This window comes from Chamaea fasciata, unplaced genomic scaffold (assembly GCF_029207755.1).
Source record: "Chamaea fasciata isolate MVZ Bird 193981 ecotype frontalis unplaced genomic scaffold, bChaFas1.0.hap1 SCAF_6, whole genome shotgun sequence".
Lineage (NCBI taxonomy): Eukaryota > Metazoa > Chordata > Aves > Passeriformes > Sylviidae > Chamaea > Chamaea fasciata.
This window is the reverse complement of record NW_027094091.1, coordinates 41,567,437-41,590,111: the sequence shown is the minus strand read 5'-3', so window position 1 is coordinate 41,590,111 and position 22,675 is coordinate 41,567,437. Positions and strand designations below refer to the sequence as shown.

At 38.0% G+C, this 22,675-nt stretch overlaps 1 long non-coding RNA gene across 2 annotated transcripts in view; it reads left to right on the top strand.

Annotated features, from left to right (window-relative positions):
* Positions 1 to 797: 797 nt before the first annotated feature.
* Positions 798 to 22,675, top strand: part of LOC136290643 (uncharacterized) — a 49,598-nt gene continuing 27,720 nt past the window's right edge. For both annotated transcript variants that reach the window (XR_010721274.1, XR_010721272.1), the window contains exon 1: positions 798 to 907. This is a non-coding gene — a long non-coding RNA (uncharacterized lncRNA). The remainder of the gene's footprint in view (positions 908 to 22,675) is intronic.

Sequence of the window (22,675 nt, the reverse complement as noted above, 5' to 3'; positions counted from 1 at the left end):
CCACAGTAGTAAAGATTTGCAGTGAATAGTTTTGTCTCTAGATATCATGGTTAAATTTCTGCTGTATGTTCCTTCTCTTGTTGCTGCTGCTTTTAATTACAATTTGCTTCCTTTTCACTTTTAGTAGATATGACTGTTATCTGGGATTTTTTGATGTATTCTAAAATAAAGAGAAAAAAATACATACGATTATAATGTAAGGCAATATATTGATAAAATATCAGTAATGTAATTTACTCCTAAGTAAGCAGTACTGGATCAAATTTTCTCTAAGAATGTATGATATTAAATTTATATGAAAGAGAAATCCTGGATGTTAGTGATATATTTTTTTGATAATTTGGTAATCACCACAGCCTGACCATAGCCTGACCATCACCATAGCCTTACTTTGAAACTGTTACATTACCTTAACTGTTTCCTTTGCTCAAACATGTTCTATTTCATATTCCATGTTTTTTTTAACTAACAAAACGCTCACTACAATCTCTTTCATTTTCCTATGAATCATATTTGTCACAAAAGTAAAATTGACTTTTTTTTTTCTTTTTTTTCTTTTTTTTTTTTTTTTTGTATAACGTTTCAGTGGGTATGTGAGAGTTGTTTTTATCTCCCTGAAACTGCTTAACTTCATTTTTAGGAATGGTTAGGAACCAGAAATGGTGTAGAAAAAGTACCACGGTCTAAAAAGATGTGAATGGTTACATTATTTTTCATTTCTCATTTGGTCTAAGCTCAGGTGCCAGAGGTTACTGGTGATTACTGCTGATTAAGGCTGCAGGCTGGGGTAGGTTTTTTCCAGCCTAAATCGGGGAGAAGCTTTTCTTCTCAGTCTCCTCTTCTGTGTTGTTTTTTGAATTAGCAGGAGTGAAGACTTGTAGTATCAAACGTTTGCTGTTGAAAAGTCGTAAGTTGGATTTATTTACTTGTATTTGGTGGTGGTGGTGGCATCTTGTGTTATTCCTGGTGAAGTTAAAAAGCACAGGGAATGGTTTCTTGTAGCTTCTTTTTTTCTGTGGGCCATGGTGACCTGGCAGGATCTGAGTAGCTGGTAAGTGAAGGCACCTGCTACAAATTCCCTTCATAATGTAATTTTTTTTTTTCCAAAGTTGCTCTTTGATTCTCTGCCAGGGAGCTTTCTCAATCAGTCTGTTTTTGTTCAGACATGAGACCAGACATGGTTATTTCACGCATTTTCTGTGTTGAGGTGATGTGGCTTCAGACTGCTCAATGAAAACAGTGAGGCCTCAGTCATTATTGCTGGCTGAGGGGAGAGCATATTGTAGCCCAATAATTTGGGATGTTATCTGAAAGTACTTTCAGACATCCTTCTTGATTTGGTGATTTTTGGTTGCGTAAAGTAATCTGAGGGTTCTCTGTTCTTGGACATACTGTGTCACTTGTGAGTGACAACAGCCATGGTTTAGTGGTTTTTGCTTTTGGTGCCTGTTTGTTTCAGTTTGTTCGTTTGTTTGTTTTTCTGCATGACTAGTTGATGTGGGCACAGGTTAAAAGATTGGACAACTGGGATTTGTTATTACCTTATGAGGCATTAAATATTAATTAGTGGTGGTGCATTAGGTTACAGAGGGAAAAAATTAATCAATATCTGGTTGTGAAGAAAAATAATGAAGTTTTGGACTGTAGGAAATGTGTTTAGAGATCACGTTGGACTTAATTACTGTGGTTTTTTGATAGTGATGGGGGAAGCACGTTATACTCGAAATAGCTCACCAAGGCTTATTTGAGTTGTTTTAATTTAGAGAATTAAAAAAAAAAAACTTTTAATGGGAAAGTGGCCTCTCAACAGAGAGAAAAAATGGGAAATGGTAAATTCTTTTGATTTTCTTTGTCTTGTTAAAGTGTACAAAACTTCTCAACAAGTATAGCTGTGTGTGTATATATCTGCATATCCGTACACTTACATGAATATGTACATATCTTAATGAATTTTGCCAGGTTGTTGGGGGTTGGTGATACTGTTCTTGGTCTTTCTGATACGTGGCAGTAGTAGCCTCCAAAATACAAGTGCACCATAGGGCTTATTTGGAAACTTCTAAGAACTTTCTCAAATGATAATTTTTGGTCAAATGCTGCATTTGTAGGCTTTGGTATGGTGCAGTCTTAAGAATTGTCATGCTGTTAAAATAATTGCAGCAGCATGTAAGGACCAACCAGTCACACATTTTCTTTTCAAGCTTCTAAAGAATTTCAACAGCATGAATTGAACTGTCACAACAGAGGTAAATGTTCTTATAGAATTGAACTTTGCAATAATTTTCCCTTTGTACTCTTACGGCATTGGACATTGTGAAGCTCACAAGGCTCAGTGAGTGAAAGTGGAACATCACGCAAACTAAATTCCAGAGCTGTCAAATCAAGACACAGAAATAATATTAACTCTTGTAGCACTCTACATCATAAAACTCTTCTGTGTAACACTGAACATGGCAACAACTTACTAAATGGAACTGTGTCTTGGTTCAAAAAAGCAGTTATGACAAATAACCTGAGTAGAGAGATAGGGGAGTTTGGAGAACCAGATCTGGTTTGTAGAACCAGAATTACTAGTTATTCTGGCAGTGATTTCCATCAAAACAACACAGAGGGCTTTCAAACTGAACTAATCTTAACTGGTCCAAGTGTCACGGGCATTGTAACCTCTGTTTAGTTAGGAGTTACACAGCCTAACCAATTACAAAAAAAATTAAGCTTGTCTCTGAGTACAGGCTTCATTGATCTGAGTCTTAATGATTTCTGTGCAGAATTGAAAGCAGATTTAATGTTGCAGGTCTTCCAATATGAATTTTTAGGACAAGGCTAGACTTCCAAACAGATTCACTGGTAGTCCACTCCAAGAGCAATAAAAAATCCTGTTGTCCCTTGAAATGTTGTAAGAGGCCTCTAGATTTTGGTCAAAATGCAGGGGTAAACCGGGTAGAAGAACTGACTGAGTATAAGGCAAAATAATAGCCTTCACCTGAATATTCAGACAAGCTTAAGTATCTTGGCCAGTAAGGCTTTTGACAGTCCTGTTATTCTGTTTGTCAACTTCGAATCTGTATTGTCAAAATCTTGCAAATCACTTGCAAATGGGTATAATTTTCAGGCAGGGTTCTTTAAAGGTAAGTAACTTTGAATTTCATAATTGCAAACCAATCAACAAACACGATTGCAGATGCCATAAAAATTTATCTGAAGATTTAATATGGTAGAAAAAGTGACATAACTTTGGATTAAGGGAATATTATGAAAAATTTTTGTCATATCCTATTTTAAAAGATAGACATAGGTAAGCAAAACCAACAGAACAATCATATAAGCATTCATTTTCCTGCGGGCCATCTTCAGTCTATATAGGATGAAAATAAGCCATATAGACCTGGAAAAATTCCATTTTCTAGACATTTATAAAGAGAAGCCTTTTACTTTTAGAAGAGATGTGCCCACAGTCTGGAGAGGATATCAGAAGGGTAAGCAAAAATTTCTGAAAGAAGACCAAGAAATTTGTTACACTGCTTTAGTCATTGGCCTGTCTTATTTGAAATGCTTTAGTTTCCACAGAGCCTATAAATTCTTTCTTGAAAGTTCAGTAAAATTATGTAGCCCTATAAACATCTGAGCTACAAATCGGACTTTGTTCAGAAGTTTGGGTCTGTGACAGGAAGAAAATAATTAAAATGATTCCATGAGAAGAAACGGCCGACTGAATATTTTGGCAGAACCTGAGACACTTTCATTACTGGTATTAAGGGGATGAAGGTTCCCCTTGTGGTAAGTATACCTTGGGTTCTCCAGCAAAAGTGGCTGACAATGACATTTTTAAGGGAATGAGTCTGGCAAAAAAAAAGGAAAAAAAAAAGGAAGGCAGTAGAGAACATTTGAAATGCAGCTGAATTTCCTTGTGGATATTAAATGAGAGTAGAAAAGAAGGGTTCTCATTATATCTGAATCTATTTGCCTGGGAAAGTCTGGCAAAAAACATTCTGCACATTCTTCACAGAGCTCTGATTGCTGTCACCCCATTTTCCTCATGGAGTCTAATGCTGTATTTGACATAACTTGATCTGGGGACCTATAAAGTCTTTCAGAGAAAAGTGGTTAAAATACTTCAGCTGCTGCTGGATTTGGGTTTGCTAGTTTATTCTAAGTTTTGGAGAGTAGTGTTGCTACTGTATGTAGACAATTTTAAGTGACCTAGTAGAATAAAAGACTGGAGGTATTATTACATTACTGTTAGCAGTTAAAGGAGAGGGAAGTGCAAAGTAGCATCGTTAGCCATCAAGATGCTTTTTGGCTGAGGAGACCTAATCAGATTTAAGGTAAAAAAGTCCTTGCTTTGGGATATACTCTGCTTTCTTGTACTACTGAAGAAACATCCCTTTCAGTTCTGAGCTCATCAGCAAAGAACGTAAGCTCCATCACCTAGCACACTTAGATCGCCTTTTATGAAGTAAGCAGAGCCAAATTGCTCTGAAATGAAAATGGGAAACACTGGCAGATCCTTTTGTAGACCTACCAATATTGGAGCCAGTAGCTGCATTTGCTCTGACTCACAGTAAGCGTTTGCCCTTCTACTCCTCCCCACTCTCTGCAAAGCCATGATTAAGTGCTAGAAAGAAAGTCTGAGTTTCAGACAGCCAAGGGATGGTGGGAACAAAGCGATCTGTGTTTTAATCCAAGAAACTTCCTGGGTGTGAATCTGGAACATCCCATGTAGGACAATGCGTGTCTTGAATAACTCAAGTCATAACCTCAAGAGTTGTGTATTTATGCTCGTGATATCTGGGCTAAGTATCAGTTGGAAGACATATATCTATAAAATCTGACCCTTCATCTGATACAGAAAGAAATCCCATTAACTAGGTTTTTTTTCCAGATTAACTGCTTTGGGCAATTGTACCACATCCAGGAGCTTGGAGAAACTGAAGAAATAGAGAAATATAGATTTGCCTTATTTGACAAGTTTGTTCCTTCCATTGCTGATAAAAGTTATCCCAGTAGTCTTTCTGTAAAAATCTGTACAGCCCTGTGGTCTGTGTGTCAACATTTTAGCATGTGATACAGAAGTGCCTGGTGTGGATAATAAGCTAACCTGGTAGTAAGAGGTGCACATCTCAATGCTGGGCACTGTGGCTATGGTGATAAACATTAATCTCATGCTAAGAACAGAGAATGCTAAATACCTTTTTCTGTTCCCCCCTTGCCCCCCCCTTTTTAAGTTGCTGGAAAACATGACGTTTTTCCTCCTATTTTTCGGTCGGGACACAAGTGAAGATCTATTTGAAGGATGTGTGAAAGAAATGAACTTAACTGCATGTAAAAATACTTCAATAAATACTTCGGCATTAAGAATAAAAGTGGAGCATGTTTCATCTCCTTGCACATTGCCTCCCCCCTCACTTCTTTCTGAATTTACTTGTCTTCAGGTGACCTTCAGATGAATTATGATATCATTCCATACACGACTTTTGGGCATGGCTGGTGTCACAGGCTGAGCTCCATCAGTAAAATAATACCTGTCATCTTTTTTTCTCTGTAGTGGCCAGCTCAACATAGATCAATAAGTAGGACAAAGTTGTTGGGGTTTTTTTGTAATTTATCTTTTATGCTTTTTTCATTTTTCTGAAGGTGGCTTTGTCTGAGAATAGATCTAATCTAGCCTCCACAAAAGCATCACCACCCAGCAACTGAAACGGTTTTAAAAGAACAAATAAGGTTAAACTGGCAGTGTAAGTATCTCTTGATGCAACTTCAGAAAAATTTACGTAACCCATAAGTACAAAATGATGAAGTCTGTTTCCAGCTGGAAAAGGCAGTCTTTCCATGTGTGAGGTGGGAGAGGAAATGGCATTGAATGGTTTTTGATCATCGTTTCCTTGAAATGCTTCAGATGCAACATCCCTAGAGACCAGTTTGCTGAGTGGAACAAGTATTCAGTGAGTTCCTAGAAAAAAAATAAGCCAATGTGTCTGTCTTTGAGAAGTTATACTGTAGTACATGTATGTCTTCTCTCTTCTCCTGGGTTTTCAAGCTACCTCTCAGGGCAGTATTATGAAAATTTTAAAATATTTTTATGCTTTCTTCAGTAAATATGATTGCCCAAGATATTAAACTCCAAAGGATGTTATTAATCAGTGGAAATGGTACATTTAAGGCCAAAAAACCTTTTTTTTTTCTCTGTGTTTACATTTTTCTCATTTAAAATGTAAGTTTTGTGGATCGTCTGGGACAAAACTATTTCCCACTTGAGGCCATTTAAATTAATTATCACAAAACCTTATTTTTGTAAATATTTTTTTTCTTTCCAGAAAAATAATTAGATTAAAATTAAAAGGACACCAGATGCCATAAGCGATCATATTTTCTGCAACCTTGTTAAAAGTCAAGGTGGTATATTCTGATTTTGCCTACAGAAATAAGCATTTGTCTTTGGACATATATGTCTATGAATTCCCATTCCCATGTGTCGTCATCGGTCTCACCAGATTCCAGCACATCACCCAAGACATTGAGAGTCCTAGGGACATAGGTGGAAAAATGAGAGCGAACAGTTCCAGAGACTGGAGAAAATGGGATTGTGATATTTGTTGAGGAGCAGTTTTTAGAGGTAATATTCCAAAGCTCCTGGTTTTGTCCTGTTTTGTTTATTTCGTATTTGGGAGACCCATTCTGACAGACACGAAACTCTGTTGCTTGCAAAGCACTGCTGATGGATTCCAAAACTCAACACCTGAGTGAGGTGAAGTGGACTGTGTCAGCTGGTGAGAGGTTTGGTGAAACCCTGGACTGTCCAGAGGCATCGTTCTTGTGCTGCAGCCCTATGTGGAGTGCACTGGTCTCTGACATGTGCAGTTGCTCCAAACAAGGTCTGGATTTCTTGCCAGGCTGTTCCTGGGGCTGCCCAGGGGTGTGTGTCTGTGATGGGCCTGTTGCTGTGGGAACTAATGGAGTTCTAAAGCCAGCAGTAAGATTTCCTTCTGCTTTGATTCCCTGGAGAGGATGAGCAAGTCCTTTTCAAATGCAAATCTTCAGTAGTTATATTCCTTGGTAGAAGGAATAAAGATGGGAAGGAGAATAAATCTGTATTAAGCTTCAGGCATTTTCAAATTGCTTGTGCTACTGGTGCCCTTTTTTACCCTTTTTCAATTTCTGCAGAGCATTACCTTGTGTAAGCTCTGCTATGCTAAAACCAATCTGATGATTGGGAGTGATTTTTCTTCTCTCTGTGCAGGAAGTTGGTGGTTTTGGTGGGAGTCTACATTCTTCTCTCCATGGTGACGGGGAAGTAGAAAGCATCTTGCTCCCCAGAATCATCATGTGCAATTTTTGACCTTTTCCAGTAATGCACATTGTGGGAGTTTTGTACTTGTTGCTTGGTTGATTTTTATATATAGGGTTTTGGTTTTTTCCCCACAAGTAAATAGAAGCACAGGATGTGGCATGAAGGGAGGAATTCTGCCAGTGTCAACTTGTAGCTCTCTTCTAACTGGGCTCAGGGAGTTACCATTGTCCTTTTTCCCTTCTTTTCCTCTACCTATGACAGCCCTCACCTTATGGTTTCATCATTGCCTAATACTGGATTGCAGAGAATTAATTTTAGATTTCCTTTTTTGACTTGCAGAAACACTTTGTTCTGCAACTTGTCATCAGTGCTAAGCTACTAATTACAAAGTACATTCTTCCAACATTCCCAAAATATTTATTTCCTCAAAAGCCTGCAAAGTGTTCAGCACCTTTCCTGCAAGGACATGCAGGAGCCTATAATTTGGGAACCAAACTATGTTCAGTGGGTGTTTAATCTAAAGTTGAAACTTTTGATTGTTGTTCCCTGCAAAAAGATGTCTGCTTGATGATTTGAAAGCTGCCTTCTCCCTGAGAGCCTTACAATTTACATGCTTTAGGAAAAACCCTTAATGGCTAGGTCAAGATTGCTGCTGCAGTTGTAGAGAAAGTACTTCAAGTGTTGCTTCTGTGTTCCCTTAACCTGGGACTGGCTGTCCAGGGAGTTCCACTGAGTAAATCAGCCTTTAGTACTCTCTGTTTCTGCTACCAGTGCCACTATCGGGTCCTTGAACTGGAATCATGGGATAGGGCAGTAACAGGTAAATGCAAGAGAAGACAGTGCTGCTGGGTCGTGTGATACCATTGAGTGCTAGAGAATCCAGCCTGAGGGCAGATACAGTTCTGTAGCACCTCGCTGAATCACCCAAAACCTCTCTGAATCACCCTAAAAATGGAGTTAAAGGAGGAACAAATATAACATCTGTCCTGCAGATGGGGCTATTTTGATGTATCTATTCAAATAAATGATCAGTGAATCAAAATACAGGTTTTTCTTGTCCAGTAATCCTTATCAAGGCTAGTCAGCAGTCTTAATTGGGGGGTACTATTAGGATTTTACTGCTGTAGTTCCATTGACTTCAACAGCATGACTTCTGCTTCTCAGGGGAGCAGAAAAAGTAGCTGGACTCATGTTTTCAAAGTTTCTTTTAATTCCAGTTACTAAGTAGGTCATGACTTTTGCTTACCATGTGTTTCCCATAAAAGCCCTGGCTGCCTTGAGTGCTATATGATAGGTTGTCTGGAAGCTGCAGACAAAGTGCATGCACTGTGCTAGAAAGAGTTTCTGAAGTGTCTTGTGTACAGTAGCTGAGGCTGCCACATGCTGCTTATGCTACAGTGTCTGCATGTGGTCACACTTACAGTGTTCATACTGCAGCGTTCTCCAGAAAAATATCCAATGATGAAAGGGCTTCAGTGCACGCAGAATGATGTAAAAACAAGTCAAAAATAAATCTGTGCAACATCAAAGGAGAGGAAAAAGAGACTGTGCAGGACAATCCAAGCCTGTGCTTTTGTGGACAGTGGCAGGGAAGGGAGAACTAAAAGCACATGTCAAAACAAATACATTGAAGGATATAAGAAATATTCTTTCCTTCGAGATTTATCTTTTGTAACAGAAACCAAGATTGAGAGTTAAAAGAAAACTAATATCTGTGTTGTGTCAGTGCAGAATAGCATGATTTTCAGCTTGTAGAAGGGAGGTTAAAGGGTGATTACCCAAAGCCAGCACTTCACCGAGCTATTTTATTAAAGGTACTGTTTATTTGACATGTGGTAATACAAACTACCAAGATTTTCATTCTGGGGAGGGTGTGTGGGAAGGGTTGTTTTGGGGTTTATGTTACCACTTCGCTAATAGTTATAAACTTTCAAGTCTGGGAAACTGACCAGTTGTGTGTAAAAATCACCTACATGAAAGAAAAAAAAGAGTTTACTATTTTTTACCTTTATTCTTTTCTGATAAAGCTATGGTTTTTCAACCTTGCTGAATTCAATGCAAAATCTTCTATTTTCAGTTATTATAGGACACTATTTAATTTTCACATCATCTCAGTCTTATTGCATAGGTGGTCTTGCAACAACTGCTGTGGTGTCATTTCACAGGACAGGTTGTGCAGCATGCAAAGGATATATCCCTGTGACAACATAGCTGTCTTCAGTGGTATTCCAGAAGGGTCAGTGATGACTTGGTAATATTTCTGGGAAGGGATGGAGAAAGGTTTGCAGAAACGACTTCCTGCAGTGTAGTTGAGTTGCAGAGCAGACAGATGAGCTGCTGGCGTCTGGTGTATTCCCCCTCAGCAAAGGCTCAGTGCCAAGGTATGACATCATAGGACTAATGGATCAGGCTGGTGCTGGTGCATCAGGACTACTGCTTCTGTCTTAAGGAACAGCTTCCTGCAAAGGCCAGAGGTAAACTTTGATGAAGGATAAGGTCTAGGCAGACAGATTTTGTGCAGAGTCCTGTGATTCACTGCTTCTGCAAAGAGGCAACTCAGTAGCCACAACTTCTGGGCTTGACTCTATACTGGTTAAAATTTGTGGACTTTCTGCTAAGAAAAAAGTTTGAAATTACCAATGCTTTTGGAATTCTTAATGGCTTTGAAAGACAAAGATTTAGAAACCAACGTTCTTGCTATTAAAGAAAAAATTAAAACAGCAGAGCTAATCTCATGTCTGTGAATGATCTCTTTTTGGTTAGTTCTGTACAAAGTTTTAATAAATTGCTCTGTAATTTAAGAGAAGGGGAAGACAATAAATCTGGCATAGAATAGAGAAATTCTGGGTAAAGATGATGACCATAAAATCTTTCTGTCTGTGCTCTAGTATGGCTTTCACCGTCTGACATGCAGATATGATAACTTAGGAAGCTATGTGATGGTTTAAATGGTTTTTGGAATAGGGAGATTTTCCTGAACAGACAGAACCTTAGATGGATGGATCAGGAAAAAGGCAAATGTCTTGCTGAAAAATGTGTCTTCTCTGCATCTAAATGAAGTTGGGACTGTAAGGCTTTTATGAGGAAAAGCCGATGATTAAGGCTTTTCAGTGCACATAAGCACGTAATAAATCTGTATCTGAACTCTGCAATGTGACTGACTGTACAGCAGGGTGTATCTGAAAAGCTATAACTTTGAAATCTGTGGAAAGATTTTGCAGTCCATTCTCCAGTTCTGCACCTTGAATTAATCAGTTGCAATTTATACTTCTGTTTTGATTATGGAGCACTCGAGTAACTTACATAGCAGTACAGGAGCTAGATTTATAGTGGAAATGTATTAATCCTTGTGAGATAAATATCTAAAATCCTATTTGTAATCTAAATAGAAGGAAAATGTGTGGGAAGGTGAGAGGGAATTGGCTGTGTCTTTAGTATCTGTTTAGCAGGGGTGTTCATAGATAAATAGGAGCAGTCTTCTTTGTTGCAAGGAAAATTCTCACTGGGTTATATGAACTTCTTTGTTGTCCAGGTTTGTTCTGTAGAATTATTCTGATTTATTCATCTGCAGGCTTATCCTGACTAAATGAGATCCAGCTCGTGTTTTCTGTAATACTGTGAATGTTAATTAATAGTCATATTATAGCCAGGTATATTTGATCTGAATTTATTATGTTAGTCAAACTCACTTAGAATCTATTATAAACCTCAGGAAACTATTTGAGGGTATAAATGACACCTTATTTTTCAGGTGACTAAATCTGAATTTTGGTTAAGCATCATGTAAAACTTAGAAGTAAAGTTGAAGGAACTCCTCTGTTCACAGAGGGGCAGAAAAACGGGAAAGTTTGGAGGGTGGTTTAGTTTCTGCTTTGGATTTTGTTGTTGTTCTTTTTTTTTCTTCTTTTTTCTTTTTTTTTTTTTGTTTTAATAATTTCTTTGTTGTTCTTCTGCACCTCTATGTCAGAAGACTTAATTCAAAGAAGAGCTTGAATTTAAGACCCAAAAAAGAAAGAAAGGCAGGATGCAATTCTCTAGAATTTTCTGTTGTTATGTAACTAGGAGAAGAAAAATGGATATTTTTTCAAAGATGAAAGGGTTTGCACTGTTTTTCCTCTTCAAAGAGTTAGTTATCCTCCTGCCATTGTCCACAAGTGAAAATAGAATATTTGGGTCTTACGTTGCTAAAGTGGCCCCAATTTTTTTTTTTCCTGGATTGTTTGAATGTTAATGAGGACCTTCTTCTGGAACAGTGTCAAGAAACTTTGACGTATCTGTGATAATGGTTTCTGACAGATGTGAGGAATGATTTGTTTGTACCTTTCCCTGTACTAAATTTCTCTTTACTCCTCTGCCTATGACTCAGACATTTGCCATTTCTGTGTGGAAATGGAGGCCTGTCCACTTTCGTCAAAGCTCTTAAAGCTGTGCCCAAGGCATTCTCCTATGTCATTGGTAAATGTGACAGATCTGGTGTGTAGAAAAAAAATTGAGTGGAAGGAGACAGGAAGGGGTTAGTGTGTCCCTTCCCATTTAAATTACAGTAAAATCTGCCAAAAAACTCCTTTATGGGCTAACACATTTATGCGAAGGAACTATTCATGTTGTGTACCCATCTCACTGGTTCTTTTCTCAATAGGTACAGAACATTCTCCTTCCTACAAATTACTGTGTGGAACTGAGGGGCCGCATGAGATGAAGCAGCGTGAGATGTTGTACAGCAATATCATTAGTGACCTACAAATGCTAGTCAGAATGTTTTGTAGCTGTTATATTTACCTGAAGGTAACTGCAGCAAAGCAAATTTTTTTTTTTTTGTGAGTGACGCATGCTGCTGTATCAGCCTTGATTGTACCTATTGGATTCTTGTGCACACACACACACATGGTTGATTATGCAGTTAGGATATATGTGCTGCATTTTATTTATCTGTTTGTCAGGACCAATTCTTTATGATTGTATTTATTCTTTAATTTATAATTGGTTTTCAGAACTTTACATCTATCCTGAATAGATCTGTTAGCACTCTTGGATTTGAATGTGCTTTAATTTGCTTTACTATCAAAAGAGGCTATATGTATGACAGAAATATTCATGTCTCATCCTCTTCCATTTTCCATTTAGGCTGCATCAGTTTTATTCTATTCATTTTTAGTAAGTCTAAGGGCCATTGCGGAGTGAATGCCAACTGTGAATACAGTTCTTTCAGCAAAAAATATTAGCCTGAACTTTGGCTCTTTTTTTTGGTACAGGGTTTTTTTTTTGTTTGTTTGTTTGTTTTTTGGCTTTTTTTTTTTTTTTTTTTTTTTTTTTTTGTGAAGCCACTCAGAAGTGGAGTATTCTATTTATCTCTTTTATAATGAATTTTGGAAAAAGCAGGTTGGATGCTGGGAACACACTGACCTCCTTGCCCTCACCACACAAGTTCTAAAGGATTTTTTCTCCCCAAAGTGTCTTGCTGCATAAACAGATGACCTACCTGTTTACCAGACTCATTTCTGGATATGAAATAAATTTCAGTGACTCAGTGCTTCCTATTAAGCAATATTCCCAGTATTCAGAGGAAGGTAGTGGAATTTTCCATGCTGTCTGTGGCAAATCATTTTTTTCCAGCACGTCTGAAAGACTTACTGCAGATGCCTTTCTGATATCACTTCCTTTTAGAAACTGAAGAGATAATTTTGGTTATCCCAGGTAATATACAAGTATTTATACATGAATATTACACCAATAATCATTTCCTTAACTGTAAAATGGAATGGAACAGCTACAAACAGACAATTTTCAGATATGCGATAAGAAATGTGAACATAATGTGAACAATTTTCTACAGTCATAATATGAAAGGCTGCTGCTACTTGTGGACAATTCTGTGATCCATTTTTATTTTATTTAATCATAATTTTTGATTTTCTACAACACCATTCAGAAATTTTAGATGGGGTCCTGCACTTACCTGTAAGGGATGACTTTGTTGCTGCATAGATCCCCCATGTGATTGTTGTCCAGGCTGTGTCTATGTGGCCACAACAAAAACGGGTCTGGACATATAGGGAGTCTTGAGCACATGTGTTACTCATAAGTGCATTTTTGTTTCAAAGACTAAGAAATGAGTAAGATCCTGTTCTGCCCTTTTGTGTCTGCCTGGGTACTGCAGTAGCTTTTATCAACTTGAAAAAGAGGTCAAGAGCTTAGTAGGCAAGAAAGCTGAACTTTTAAGGTTTATTTTCCAGGATAAAGGCAAGCAGGAACATAATATTTCTCTAATCTCTATTGGTGAAGATTTTTCGGTGAGCCTTTCCTAAGCTGTGTGCTAAACAGTTGTAAGGGCATGGGTGTGTGTGTGATTTTTATGTGTATACTTATATGAACAACAGCAGCTATTGGGAGCTATTTCTAATATACTTTTCTGTTTTGATAAAAATTGTACAAAGATCAATGCTGGTTGGCTAATTCCCGTGAATGCAGTTTGCAGAGGCTTCATACCTGGCTGAATGTAATATTGGTGTAGAAAAAGAACTGCTAAATCAAGTCCTTGGTTAAAAGGTCTTACATGGCAATCAAATCCCTTCGTATCAAACCAAACTACCTTTGCTTCAGGTGTGAGTTAGAACTTATCAAACTCTTAGCTGGGAGCCAGTGAAGCTGAGTTTGCCCTAGCTGAGGCGTCACAACATCCCAGTTTGCATCACATTGTGTAGCATGTCCCGGTAGAGTCAGTATTGGGATTGGTTTTGGTGGAAGCCATAGGTGTCCTATTGTAACTGTCCTCCTCTCCTTCAGATTGTTTTCAGCGCTCCACTGAAGTGTGAGAGACAGATCTCTTACATGATCTGTAGTGTAACTTGGAGTGATTTGCATGGTTGAGTCATTGATCTGGCTTACAATGACTTGAGACCTGATGTTTAGCAGTGAATGGAGAATAATTGAACTGAGGACAGTGGCACTGGGTATAAAAAGGGATATGGAAGACTAATGAAGTCCTGGAAAGCAGAATGAATTGATATCTTGAAAAAAAAAAAAATTACAAGGCTGAGCAAATTCTTTTGAAAAACAATTTGGCTGAACTCATCCTATCAGTGTCGTATGTGGCCATTGCCAAAGAACTGGCAATTCTTGTCTTGGCTGTGAGTTTACAGTGCAGTACTTTTAATGCTAAATATAGAGAGATTATATTTAGCATGTATATATAACAGTAGCTTTGAATAATGTATTGTGATATTACAGCTAAATGTTTCACCCAAAGATGAATTCACAACAGATTCATTTTTCCTTCTCTAAGGATTTTGATTGAATGCTAACTTTACAATTAGTAGCAAAATGCTTATTTGATGACTTAAAATCTGGAAAGTAGATCATGAATGTCAGACATTGATTTTAGTGAGGGGATGCAATATTCTTAAAAAATTTAACCTCTTTTCCTCTGTGTTTCCTTGTGTAAACTGGATTTACTTGATCATCACCATATTTTTAACCTGTAGTTTTATAAGATTGTATGTATTACAATTAAGGGATTGGCGGGCTACAAAAGACTGTCCTCTGGAATGTTCCCTGATTTTATTTTATTACAGAGTACTTAAGTGTAATGTTTCCATATGTGTTGCATCATTCTGTATCCTAAATAACCTGAATGATAGGCAGCCATTATCATTATTATCATTATCATTTCTTCATGACTCATTTCCTTAAAGTGAAGCTGTGACCAGTTGGTCATTTATTTAAGGAGAAATACTGTTAATCTGTCAATTCCGTCATGCTCTGAGAATGCATGAAATTCATTCTCCTTCCATCTACCTACACACTTGCTTAATATAATATATTTTTAAATCATGCTTGGGATGTTAGTGGATTTTTTTAGTAGCTTACATTAAAAACTCACCAAAGATGTAGGTTTTTTTGGCCCATAGCCTCTTTTAATCAATAAGCTACATGTATTTCAGGTTATTGAGCAGTTTATTTTCTTTTAATTTATTTGAAAGACAATATTACCTAATTTTAAAAGTAAAAATAAAGTTAATTTTATTTTCCATTAAAAGGTTGCAATTTCTTGTGAGCTGCTGCAATCCTTCTGCTGTTTCCAGAAGGACGACTTCAATAAATGTCAGATGTAGAATGCCGTGGCATATAATGACATTGCTGCAGCAAAGCTTGTAGACTTGTCACGTGTGCCTTAGACTACTGTCACCAAAACTACCTGGAAAAAAAAATCCAGTGTGTTTTAATTTCTTTTTACTTCCTTTCCTCCCCAGAGTGATCTCTTCTAGACACCATGCCTAATTCCTCTCTTTAATATATTTAGGTAAATGAAGACTGAAAAGGTAAGTGTCATACCTGTAATAGTGTTATCCTTGTTGAAGGAGAGAGGCTTTCACCTGAGAATTGTGATGATTCACAATTGCTGATTGGGTACTTATTCTGGAAGAGTAATTTTTCATTGATGTGTGAGGGGGTTTTTTTGTTTGCTTGCTTTTTTGTTTTCTTTGTTTTGCTTTTGTTTTGTGTGTGGTGGTTTTGTTTGGCTTATTTGAATTTTTTCTGTACTGATACATCTAAGGTATGAAATCCTTCAATTTCTCTGTATTCAGTGTGTTCTTTCCTTTTGGGAATGAGAATATTGTGTCTTCTCAAAATTACATTAAAGTCTAGCATCAGTCACTTGGAACAAATCTCAGTGATTTCTGTCTGGAGAAGCAGCACAGACATGGATCACATTTACTCCAACCTGTTGTGTATCTTGAAGTTATATATAAATGCATTAAGGGTCAATTTGATCACTCATGAGGTTGTCAAAAGAACTTGAATGACAACAGCCACCATTTAAATATCACCAGCTGCCTCCAAACAGTTGCAGAGACATCCATCTAGTGCTGCTGTTCATGAATCTCTGTGCCTTCACTGTGGCCTACTAATAGCCAAGGGACAAAGTTAAAGGGACACCCTTTCCTCCTCGTTTTGGGGAGGGGAACATTCACAGTGAGCTCTTGCCTCATACTTCAGGAGAGGTGAAGGTTACAGTGGGCAGGATGACCAACGCTTTGGATGGATTAAGAGAGAAAGGGAGAGGCTGGTGATCAGTCTCTAGGTTTCACAACTTCACAGCACATCTCCTCCAGATCTCCTCCAGGCTTTTTTTTTTTTTTTCTTTTTTTTTTTTTTTTTTTTTTTTAGTGGTGGTATTTATCGCTTATCTCTATTTATATGGCAAGTATTCTACATTAATTTTATAGGCAGTTGTAGCACTTCTACTGTGGAAAAATGAGCATAGTGTGGGGCTCACTTTCCTGACCTTTTAAATTATGACTCTACATGATTTTTCCCTGTAGAGTCACCATGGTAACACTTGTCTTTTTAAAAGTGATAGTTGCATTTACTAATAGTAGCTATTTATACAGTCATTGACCTGCTAGTAGAGGGGAAACAAGTGCCTTCACTTAATAAACCTTATTTGCACAACCTAGATGTTCAAGAAAACCCAATTTCCTATTTAACTAACATTCCTTGACTTTTGTAATTTTTAATTTGATTTATCTTACTAATTGTTTAAAATCCTGATTTTTTAACTTGTGCATCCTTGTTTCCAGAGCATCAGCAGTTTAAATGACTGTAAGAAGAGTCTGTTCTGTTTCTGCCACACAAGAGGCTGTGCCTCTTTCACCTTTTATATGTGCATTTTTAAGTGTATGTAACTCTAAAGGACTTGCAGTTCAGTGATAACCACATGCTAACACAATAGTAAAATTTTTAGCTATTAATTATTTTAATTGTAACTTCATAAAAAAGTAGAGTTTTTTCATCAAACAAAAGATATGGTATTCATTTCTGATTTACTTTTAGGGATGTGTTGTGCTGGAAAATGATGTAGAACAAGAATGTAGAATGCAATATTAATATTCTTGTCATCTCCACAAACCAGTGTGAGGTTTCCAGATTGTACAAGGTGCCATGCTGGAGAGATTTTAATTCCTGATATCTATTTACTTGAGTTTCTGCATTGCACAGCTTTGATGTCTTTTGTCCTTGGACTCTTCACGTATATGTGTATAAATAGCTTCCCACAATGTTTACAGAAACTTTGTATGGCAGCCACATTCATGTGGAGTAAGGGTGGGGGTCTCTGCTGTGGATTCAGTACAACTGTTTCTCAGTCATTGAGAACTTTGTAATCCCTAGTTGACTCATTTATCTTTTCTTCTCTCCTCTCCCTGCTGGTAAAAGTTTTTTATTTTAATTAAATATTATAAGTGCAACGTCATCAGCTCAGCTTAGAATAAAAAGAAAAGCATATCCTGGTGGACAAAACAGGCAGAACTCCATTGCACATTATGAGTGATTGGGGGGGTGTATCTGTGGCTTGGAATTACAAATGAATTTATGCATCTGTTTAATATAGTAAAGTATTTTAAAGAACAGGAGATAATGTACAAATTAAAAAAAAGGGGGGGGGGTGTTCTTAGCCAATGGTGATCCTGCAAGAAAAGATGAAAGTAAATATGAGAGGGGAACAGGAAAACTAAGTAAAGATTTTTTTTTTTTTTTTAATTTATAAACCTTGAGAACTGATGCTGAATCACAGAATAGTTAGGATTAGAAGGGACCTCTGGAGGTCATCTAGGCCAAACCCCCTGCCAAGACAGCGTCACCTCAAGCAGGTGACACTGGAACTCTTCCAGTTGAGTTTTAAACACCTCTAGAGAGGGAGACTCCACAACCTCCCGGGCAGCCTGTTCCAGTGTTCTGCCACCCTCAAAGTAAAGAAGTTCTTCCTCATGTTGAGGTGGAACTTCTTGTGCTCATTACTCCTTGTCCAGTCTCTGGGGACCACTGAAAAGAGTGTGGCACCACTGTCTTGACACCCACCTTTGAGATATTTAAGGGCATTGAGCCCCCTCTCAGTCTTGTTTTTTCTGAATGGGCCCAGCTCCTGCAGCCTCTCCTTGTAAGAGAGATGCCTCAGACCTCCTCATCTTCCCTGGATTGCAGGGACTAGAATTGGATGCAGCACTGCAGATGTGGCCCCACTAGGGCTAAATAGAGTGGCAGGGTCAATTCTCTTGGTCTGCTCTCTGCACTCTTCCTGATGTATCCAAGGATCCCCTTGGCCCTCCTGGCCCCGAGGGCACTGCGGGCTCATGGACGGCTTGTTGCTCACCAAGACTCCCGGCTCCTCCCTCGCAGAGCAGCTCTCTAGTAGGTCAGCCCCCAGAACCATTACCAGCCTGTGCTGGCACTTGTGGTTATTCCTCCCCAGGTGTGGGACCCTACACTTGCCTTTGTTGAACCTCATCAGGTTTCTCTCCATCCAGCTCTCCAGCGTACCAAGTTCCTGCTGAATGGCAGCACAGCCTTCCAGTGTATCAGCTTCTCCCACTCAGTTTTATCATCTGCAAATTACCCTGTAAGGTATCAAAATACATTGATCTTGTGCCTCTGTAAAAAAATATTTTGGATTTTGTCATGGAACAATAATAAAAAGCAAAATTGTGCTGAAAGGAGACAGCCAGAGGGAATTCTTTAAAACAAAGTACATGAAGTAACATTTGAGCCAGAGCTGCACAACAGTGAGTGCCAAGACTAGCTATTGCTGTGCCTGTCAAATTTGGGAATGTAAATGTCATGCCAAAAATGAAAGAAACCTTCACAAAGAAGTAAGAAATTTCACTGTTGCCAGAACTACATAGGAGTTCATTTAGATGCTTTGCAAAATCTCACCAGGGTAATTCATAATGAGAATTTAGAAAATGTGAGAGTTGTAACTGTTCAAACTATTGGGAAAAAAATTATCATCTGAAGAGAGTTCTTTCACTAAAGGCAATCTTATGACCAAGCAACTGAACATCAGTAAAGATTTAACCTTGAATATTTGGCATGAAGTGACTTTTTATGGTTGATTTCCCAGACAGCTAGGAGTTAATAATGAGCTAGGAAGACAGCAGGGATGTGATTGATATGAGTTTTGCATTTGTCTGCCTCTTGTTGATCTGGGAATGGTGCTTGCCTCTGCTTCTCCGCTTTTATACTTTCACTTCTGGAACCTGGAAGACTATCTTAGGGTTTAGGGGGAGAGGGCAGGATGGTTGTGCATGGCTGTGTTTGATTTTTCTCCTCTTAAAGACAGACATGACTTTTGAAATTCAGAGAGTTGGAAAGTTAGAACTTGAAATAACATGCAGATAGAATTTCTGTCATGTGGAACATATTTTACTCCACAGCAGATTTAGTGTAATACATGAAAGAAACCACCATTGCAAAATACTGTCATTGAGATTTTTCTTGATTCTTTACAGGATTGCTCAACCTCCTCAAATCAAATTGTTGGTTCACAATCATAGCTCCTAATATAGTATATATGTGAAGTTGTATAATGGTAGTTGGTCTGGGTGTAAATACAAGTCTGAAATACTGTGCTGTGCCTTTTGGTACCTAATAGCTGGTTTACACTGATACCGTAAATTTGTTGTTTTCCCACACCTGATTCTAGTACACATAACTATAATTTGGTTTTACGTAGAAATCTAGCACAAGGGAGCAGATGGAGAAGGAGTATAAAATATAGTAGCACGTTGGCAATTACTGTATCTACTTCCCAGCTAATAATGAGTTTTCGTTCTTCAGTGAACAGAGAGCAAGTGAACTTAAAAATTAAAAACTTTTCAACTGTTGAAAAACATGGCTGCATTCACTGAAGAATAAGATCAAAGGAGATGCTTGAACAGTCTCTCTCTGAAGGCTGCTCAGTCACAGCCTTGCTTGTGGAACACAGAGCTTTAAACCCCCGCTCCGTTCTGGCAGCTGGCAGCAGTTTATAAGGCTGTGTTTTAACCCTCCATCTGCCTTCCCAATGCTGTTTTTGGTCTGGTTCCATGGTATCTCAAGGATTAGCTGTGTGCATACCCCAACAGCTTTGCATGTCTCTTGGAAATATCCGGCTTTAAACTTAATACAGTGGGAGGTCATTCTTCCCATTGCTATGCCTCTTATTTGTTTAGATTTCATTCAGTCACTGGATCTGCCACAAGCCTTAAATTCCTGCATGATTGGTTGGCCAGTGAGAGCACGTGTATAACTTACTGATAAGTGACACATTTTTGTCATTGTTTCCAGACTGGTGTAGTTTGTTACGCCTGTCGTTTTGTGTTCCGTGGTAATCTCTTTCAGCTGTTGTATGCTAACGTGTCTTAATAAATGATTGCTTCAGACAAAGTACCTGAATAATTTCATTATGCTTATATAAGCAATTATCTTTGTTGTTTTAATACTTCTCTTTCTGAGTAGTGACTTTAAGGCACAGCTGAGATGAGAAAGCAGTAAACTAGTTTTCAGGGCTCAGAGTTGTAGAGTGTGGGTATGTGCCCACCACCTCCCTCACACCCATGCCCAGTGAGGATAATGGTACAAGAGGCACCTAAAGAAACTCAGAGTTGACATTGACTTAAAAATTTCCATTGTGCGAGCATGTCTGTGAAATTTTATTTACTTGACTTTGTACTTACTAGAGAAAAAGCAGATGTTTGTCCATAGGAAAGAAGAGAAAATATCTTCTGTGATAGCATATCTTCTGTGATAGCCCTACCTTCTCTAAAGAGGTGTAAGGGCATCACGAGGAATTTTTACTCTGATCTAAGAAATTAAATAAAATATACAAGAATTGACTTGTAATAAATATTCTGTTTTCATTTCACTTTCCAGAAGTCCTACAAACATACCACTGTAAAAACTGTACTGAATATTATCAAATAATTCTGAACAGGCTGTTACTTAAAAAAAGCTGTGCTCTGAATCATCCGGTACTTAATCAGAATGAAATGTGTCAGGAAGCTCTTAACTCTTGCTGATGTTGCCAATTGTTTTCCTATAGCATGACTCCTGGCTTTAAACTTGATGACTTCTTGAAACGCGGTTACAGTTTTACTTTGCTCAAATTTCTATTAAGCCTGACAATGTCTGCCTCTAATTTGGATTTCTTCTCCAATAACTTAACACTAAATAAATGCATTTCAGTCCTCTAACATTTGAGAATAGATAAACTAATCTTCCCTACCTTGGAATAGCAGTATTTCTTTTAATCCTGAACATGCACAGTCATGCTTTGGAAATGCCACTCACCCACTGCTAGCTCTTTCCAGAAAGAAACAAGAAATTTCATTCTAAGATTTCTGAAACCATTAGCCACTAGTCTCATGCAAATGTACAAAAAAAAGAAAAAAGAAGAAAAGGTGCATAATTAACCAAAACATTATGTATTTCTCAAAATTTGTATGCATCTCAATTTGAAATGCATACAGGGTTTCCCTGCGTTTTGCGGATTCTGTGATGAATTTCCAGCTGATGCCCGGCTGTCACACAATGATGGCTCCTGCCACTGGGCCCAGCAGGGAGGTTGGAGGGCAGGGATCACACCGTGCTGTTCGCTTTGGTGGCCACCGGGTGTCATTCTAGGAGCAGACTTTGGCCCGCCCTGGAGCACGACTGTGGCAGCAGCGCTGGAGGCTTCACTCTAAGTTGCTTTGTACCAAATCAGCCTCTAAAGCAACGATTATTTACCTTCTGTATCTATTTTTTTTTTAAAAAAATACTTATTCTAAAGAATAAACAGAGCTGTTAACTACCATCTCTGCATTCAGATTGTGAAACGCTTGGATGTAACAAAAAATACTGAGGGAATCAAAGCCATTTATGTTAAGATGTTCAGTAAATGCTGCACAAGCAGCTAGGGAGAATTCTGCATCTACCCATCAATTTTGCATGAGCTTCAATACAGCATTTGTGAAGATGGTAATATGTATTTTCAATTACTATTTCGTGGGCAGCTGTTTTGAATCTACATTACTGACATTTTACAATTAAAGTGCAGGAAAAATGAGGAGGCAGAATGATTTTCAGACCAAAAATATCTATTTAAAATTGGGGTTTCTTTTCCCTAAATCATGTTCAAGAGGGAGGGAAATCCTTGGAAAGGTCCATAGCACCATGTAAGGCACCAATACGGGCTTAGGTGGGTGTTACACTAAAGAATAAATTCAGTGTTTAACATATCGTTGGGCTTGTTTTAAATCATTTTTAGGAGGGGTTCATCTGGAAGAATGAGGAAGAGGGTGCACTGGATATCTTCAGGAACAGAAATGGTAGCGTGAGAGGAACATGTGAAGAAAAGGAGATGAAAGGTTTAATGAAGTGGAATAAGGTCCATGGTACATAAGGCAGTAAGAACAGATTTTGGTACGGCAGAGAATTATGATGCTTTAAAAGTGAAAATGTGAAACCTCAACTTTAAGCTGGAAGAAAACTGGATTGCAAACAGGAATAGGAGTCAGGATATTAGAGAGCACTTTCAGTGTACTGTAATGAGCGGATAAAGGGGATTGTTTTGTCCTGTATGTCCTTGTTTATCTT